Source organism: Gallus gallus, chromosome 5 (assembly GCF_016699485.2).
Source record: "Gallus gallus isolate bGalGal1 chromosome 5, bGalGal1.mat.broiler.GRCg7b, whole genome shotgun sequence".
NCBI classification, from domain to species: Eukaryota; Metazoa; Chordata; class Aves; order Galliformes; family Phasianidae; genus Gallus; species Gallus gallus.
Genome location: NC_052536.1, coordinates 46,554,131 through 46,561,075, shown reverse-complemented (window position 1 = coordinate 46,561,075; position 6,945 = coordinate 46,554,131). Strand labels below are relative to the sequence as shown.

At 37.7% G+C, this 6,945-nt stretch overlaps 1 long non-coding RNA gene across 1 annotated transcript; it reads right to left on the bottom strand.

Moving 5' to 3' along the window:
- Positions 1–1,472: 1,472 nt before the first annotated feature.
- Positions 1,473–6,689, bottom strand: LOC124417995. Its single transcript, XR_006939345.1, has 2 exons — positions 6,565–6,689; positions 1,473–5,259 (listed from the first exon to the last, which is right to left on the bottom strand). It is a non-coding gene; the product is annotated as an uncharacterized LOC124417995 (long non-coding RNA).
- Positions 6,690–6,945: the final 256 nt, after the last annotated feature.

Here is a 6,945-nt window from a genome sequence, read left to right as displayed (position 1 = left end):
ATGTAATTAATAAAATGGAGAACCAAATTCAAACTTAATCTTTTACTTAAGAAATTCCCACACTAAAACATGGCATGGAAAAAATAATGACTGACGATCCAAGTCCAAAGCTGCTGAGCAAACATAAAATGTTGTAACTCTTCATATTTACAGAAACATTTTCAGATTTTTCAAAGCATTTCAGATTTGTAAACATAATTTCATCATCACAAACAATGTTCCCATATTTTACTTTTAAATTGTGTTACAAAAAGTTAAATATGAGGCTAAACAGTCCTACCACAATAACAAGTGGAAGGTTCCAGTGTTGGTACAAGAAATCTTAAGAAACGGACTGTAAACACCAACAAAAATGCATGGTCATTTTTTTGGGGGGTTTTTTTTTTTGTTTTTTTGTGTGTGGGGGGGGGGAATGAAACACAGACACTTAGCACAAATGGCAGAAAACAATTCTGACTTTTTAAAAAAATCTTTAAAAAAAAACAAGAATTTTCATAATTGATATGAGTTGAGGAAAAAAAAGGTTTCTTTATAAACGAAATCCCTTTGAAAAATGAAAGATTAAATAGCCTGACAAAGAAAATCTAATAAAAGTCATAATATCCTCTTTCCCATCCAACTTTGAAGTCATCCATCATGATACTAATACAAAATGCCTGGTAATGGAGGACAGTGAGAGGTGAAGTTAGTGAATGCCTTCTTTGCTTCAGTATTTACTGCTAAGGCTGCCCCTCAGGAATCCCAGATACTGGAGATAAGAGGGAGAGACTGAGGAAAGGAAGACTTCCCGTTGGTAGAACTGGATCTGGTCACGGTCTAGGCAAACTCAATGCACATAAATCCATGGGCCTTGATGGGATGCACCCACAAGTGCTCAGGAATCTGGTAGAAGTGATTGCCAAGATGTTCTCTATCTTCTTTGAAATGTCATGGAAAACAGAAGTGCTTGAGGACTGGCAGAAAGCCAATGTCACTCCAACCTTCACGAAGGGCAAGAAGGATGAGCTGGGAAACTACAGGCCAGTCAGTCTCACCTTTATCCCTGGAAAGATGGTGAAGCAGCTTACTCTGGATGTCATCTTCAAGCAATTGTGAGACAAGAAGGTTATCAGAAGTAGTCAACATGGATTCACCAAGGGGAAACCAAGCTTGACCAATCTGATAGCTTTCGATGACATCAAGACCAGCTGGGTAGATAAGGGAAGAGCAGTGGATGTTGTATAACTTGACTTCAGAAAGGCTTTTGACACTGTTTCCCATAACATCCTCATGGACAAGCTTAGGAAGTGTGGGATAGATGAGTGAATATTGAGGTGGATTGAGAACTCGCTGACAAGAAAGCCCTAGATCCCTACAGCAAAGCTCAGAGGCTTGTCATTAGCAGCACAACCTAGCTGGAGGCCTGTTAGCTAGTTGCCCCAACTCTACTATACCCTGGTGAGACCACATAACATCCCTTCCAATTCCTATGATTCTGTGATCCTGAGAAAAAGAAATAACAATAATAGGAAGAGATTTGTTCTGTAAGAGTCTAATATTTAAGGTAGGATATTTCTATTGAAGTTTTCCAAGATTCAGTCTCAGAATCTTAAGTTCCCTCAGACAGGCTACACATTGGTACGAGAACAGTCAATAGCACATCTCAAGGAGAACACCATCCTGAAGTCTGCTTTAACTGATTGTGCAAATAAATAAATGATACGCAGCAAGTGTAGGAACAGGTATAGTATACAGCCACCAAGAACAGCAGTCCTCCCTCTCTCTCACAAAATCTTCAGAGTTTCTCTCTGCCTCCTTCCACGCTGTAGATCTCTGCTGAAACTTCACAGACAGCTCCTGCAGTACACACTGCTCTACAAAACATGTCCTGGCTTTTCTAGTTCCTCATCCACCTCACCCTTGCAAGTCACTCTTAGTCCTCCCTGGATGCACCCCATGAATATCTTCTGTCATTGCCACAAAATTCAGTTTACCTCTTGGTAGGAGATTTGGAGTAGTGGAAGTGAATGTGAAGACTGAAAACCTTGAGTGGGTTCCGGCACTACATGAGAAATTGTATCATTCAGTGAGGAATGAGATCTGAAGAGCCCTATTCAGTCTATGAATCACTTACTCAAAAGACTACAATAGATACAAGACAGAAAATAGTATGTATACAGGAAAAAAAAAATGGCAGTCTCAATCCTGCAAACACTTATGCGTGTACTTAATGTAATGTGGCTGAATATTGATTTCAATGGGAGTGCTTATATGCATAAAGCAAGGCATATACATGCTTATAGGATCAAGGCCAAGATTGTTAAGAATTGCAAGATGAGCTTTAATGACTGATAAAGCAACTTAGAATGCATAAAAATATGTCAAAGACATACTAACAATATCTGGCTGTTCTCAGCACTTATAAAATGGTATCTCTGCTCTTCGCCTGAAATACAAAACATAATTTGTTGGCAAATTAATGACAATCACACAAAAAATAAAATATGATATAGTGTCTGAGGAAGAGGGATACACATGTGGCTATATAATTATACTTCCTGCTAGAATGCTACCATTTTTGTTGATATGGCAGCTACTGAAAAACACACAAAAGTGCTAGAATTTCTGTCAAGAAGGTGAATCATCCACGGAATGCCATTGCTCACAATAGAATGCATCCCACAAGAGTACAGACTGGGATCTGTGAAGCCAGTGGGTGCTTGTTGTAGACTCCACTGTACAGCTGAAACAAGCTCAATTTTAATGTAGATGGATATACTGGCTACACATATTATCTCATGCTCTGTGGCATAGTATAGTTTGAAAGCTTGTTCTAACATTTTACCAAAATTAATTTTTTCATCAGCTTTCTACAGAAAAGAATGGATGTGAAACATTTTGTGGAAAAGCACACCCTGATTTCTTCTTAAATGATCTCTCAGAGACTGTTTAATTACATAACCAAAATGACAGAGTGGGACAATGCTAAAGACTTTGAAAATCTTAGTCTTAATTCCCTGCTCAGTAACAGCACAACTAATTTAGCAGTGATTAACATGGAAAACAGATCCTCATCCTGAATGCCTAACTGATACTGTTTTCAATTAGGGTGACCGCTTTGGTCTTTAACGACATCAAGTGAGAACACAGTACTTGTGAGCACTGCTGAGTTGACAGTGGAGAATATTCCAACTTTCCAGAATTTACAAGCCATTTACCTAACTCTTTTTTAGAACTATATTGAATATCTTTGAGAGCCAAGACAATCTTTTCCCTTGGGAAGTCTGAAAGAACAAAAATTCAGTTCTATTGGGCCCAGGTTAAGAAAGAACATCTCTAAATTGAAATTCACCACTGAAGAGAAACCAACTTTCCCATAACTGTGTATGAACTGTGTATGTACATGCTCTGGAGTGAGCAATATAAGCCTTGAAAATCCCACAAGTAGGCAGGATGGGGGTACACATCACACGACTTCATAAATCCCTCAAAGAGCAGTATAAGACCAGGCTTTAACACCTGTTCTGATGTAAAAGAGCAGGCACTGAGGCATTCACATTGTTTTGGCATCAGTAGCCATGCAGGTAAAATGTCCTCTACCACTCAGCATGTTTACTCCTGCTTATCTAGGGAACTATTCTAGAGGCATATATTCCTTTCCATTATTTTTACTTAAAGGTAATTTCTACTTTGAACTCTAAACACTTCTAGACCTAGATGCAATCTGGCTTACATTTCTTTCCCTGTCCCTGCTGCGTGTCTTCTTGAGACAATACAACTCTTGTCTGTAAATGCTGATTACCAGCACTGAATATGAGTATTTAAAGGGAAAAAATAAAAAATTTAAAAATTTTAAAAAAGTTCTTAGAGGCAGAAAAGATTTTGATTTTTTTTTTTTAGCTTGTAAAATGGCTGTTTTAATAAAGCTTTTTTTGTATTGTCCAGTGCAGATTTGTAGTGCTTTTCTTCTCAGATTACACTTTAACGTAGTGTTGTTTGCTCTAGTGCTGCAATTTTCATCATGTCTATATTCTAGAAGTAAAAAAAAAAAAAAAAAAAAAAATTATCAGAACATCCCAGTGAAATTAAACTGTTACTTCCAAGAAAACTGTAGGAAAAAAAGAAAAAATAGAACAGAGCTTCAAAATAGTTATGTGCCCTTTAAAACCAGATCTTTTCTGATGAGAATCAGCATGCCTCTGCAGAAGAAGATGAAATGATGCCAAAACACGCCAGGCGAATATTTGACACTTGGCTGTGCATAGCGATTCCCTGGTCTGCGGCCACTTTACAAACAGTCAAACTGGCAGTTTGCTCAGGCAGGTTTTCGACTTGTCCGTGGAACGGCAAGTATTTTCTCACCTCTCATCAGCACGGATCTGAAGCCAACATCTTTAAAAATCCATCCCAATTTCGTTCAGCTCAAAGATGTCTGTTTGAGAGGTGCTCTGAAAGTAATGCCTCCTATTTTGTTATGTTGGTCCACAACATCAGAGGCAGATGCTGGTGATCTAGCAGTAGAGGCTGAACCTCCCAACCAATACTCCATTACATATTGTTGCTGGGCAATAGATGACCACAGAAGGGCAGTCTGACAAAATGGCATCTGGAAGTGCATATGAAGCAAAGGTGTGTATCTGAATTCCTCCATGTGAAGAAAAAGTCACCCACTGACATCCAATGATGCTTTCTGAACATTTATGGAGACCGAACAGAGGTGGTGGGTGATGCATTTCATCAGTGGCAACAGTAACAGTAGGTCATCTTCACTGGTGAAGATTTTTCCAAGTGTGGCATGCAGACTTGTTTATCACTGGCAAAAATGCATAGTTAATTGTGATGACTTTATTGAAAAATACTGTTTTGTAACTGAGAATTTGCTCTATCAAAGAGTGTTATTGTTCTCCTTGTATCTGTTCTAGTTTCCATGGAAATAAATAGGAAACATTACTTTTGGAGTGACCTGATATTAAAATAAGGCAATCCCTGAGATGAATTAGAGGTGAAGTGTCTTGTTGCACACTTGAACTCTATGCATAGTTTTCATTGACAACAGTGTGATTTCTGCCTGCAAATCAGTGTCACCATCCTTTGTTAAAGTGTAACAAATCTTTAGCACACAGCCTGCTTCTGACCAAGCCAAAGTCTTCATTTGAACAAGCACATTATCCCCATTATCACGCAAAGATATCACCAGAGTTGCCTGATTACATGCTCAGAAAATCAGGTTGTGGTCTTGGGCCAATAGTGCAGAGACTGGCTGACATGGACTATGCAAACCTGGAAAAATCAAAACATTTACTATTTATTTGAGATATAAAGAAAAATATTTCTAAAATAAATACGTCCTAATTTTAGTCATAGCAACTAAACCCTTACACACAGTAACTAATAGGAATGTTCGTGACAGCACAAATGTGTCTGAGACATATTCAAAGGGTAATGCACGGTCATAATACAAATTTCTTAGCACATACACTAAATACCACATTTCAGTGGAATGCATTTAGCTACTCATAAGAGGGCAAGATTTTTTGCAAGTGCACTAAGCATCCAAAAACTTCTGGCTGTTTCTGTGACTAGATTTTCCAATGTCTCTGTTTTGCAAAGCTGAGAACTTTTACAGACCTGAGACTCAACATTTCTAAAACATTGACTGAAGAATGTAGCTAACTTGGTTGGGGAGGTACTCATCTCTGCATTGGAATCCAGTAAGTAAATCCCAGTCACGGAGCACTCACTGTTTGCACATAAGAAAAACCATTTTGTTTCCACAACTTCTAACTATGAAATGGTTAAAAAATATTGAAGGGCCAGAAGTAACAGCACTGAGTGTGAGAGTTAAGAGAGAATGGAAGGAGTGTGGTACTGTGCTTTGCAAGCTCAGCAGTTCTTCAGATGTGGTCTGGCATCTAGTTCATAAAGTCAAGCAAATCTGCTCATTTTAGTCATATATACAGACACATATGCACCAACAGAGATATATACATAGATTTAAAACTATCTTAGCAGTAAAATGAAGCACTATCACATACATCTTTAGGAGGTCAGCAGAAACAACTAAATGAAGTATAAAGAAAAAAAAAACACAACATAATTGTATTATTACCACACAAAATTGCTAGCTAATGTTTCAGGTAATGTTACATCTTGAGTCGGTTTTCTCTAAGAGGGCACTGCTGATGATATCATTTGAACTTTCTGCTTCACTGTAAGTTTCTCATGATTATATTGTTTCACTAGAATTGATAGAAGTATGCTAACAGAAAATATTTCCATCCAAAACCACTATTTTGCCAAATAAAAGTCATTTCACTGACATAGACTATTTTGAATATTTTTGGCTTGAAACTTTTAGAGGTCTCTCTTGTAAATTCTGATTACAGAGACGAAAGAGAAAAGCAGATGGAGGGGAAGAAAAGCAGAAGAAGAGAGAGGAATGCATGTGTACATTCATGTAGGAAAAAAAAAAATTTGGCACAGGTCTGGGCAAATCAATGAGAGGGGAAGATGTGAATTCCAGAATGTTGAAATACAGGCATGAAATTAATTTTTTATCCCAAGGTCTTCTCCAGTTTTACTTACCAGGACTTCTGGTTTTTCTGCATACTTTCTTTTAAATTTCCATGGAATGTAGAATTTCTTGCACTGTGTCAGTGTTCATGCATCCAAATGTAACATACATTTTAGAGTGTCCACGGCAGCGATCTAGAGCAAGGTACAGTAGGAAAATATTATTTTTTAATCAGTCTGTAGCAGGAAGGATATTACTACTATCCTTAAGATTGGGTAACATGATTTAAGGTGATAATGTGGGATGTTTTGTTTTTTTTTTACTAAGAAGCATGAGATATCCCAACTCAACACTGTGAGATTTAGAAGTGTGATAGACCATGAAGTGAACAGGTGAATCTCTGCAGGTTGAGAAAAATATGTGGTTTATCAGTAAATATAGTAGGACTCCTT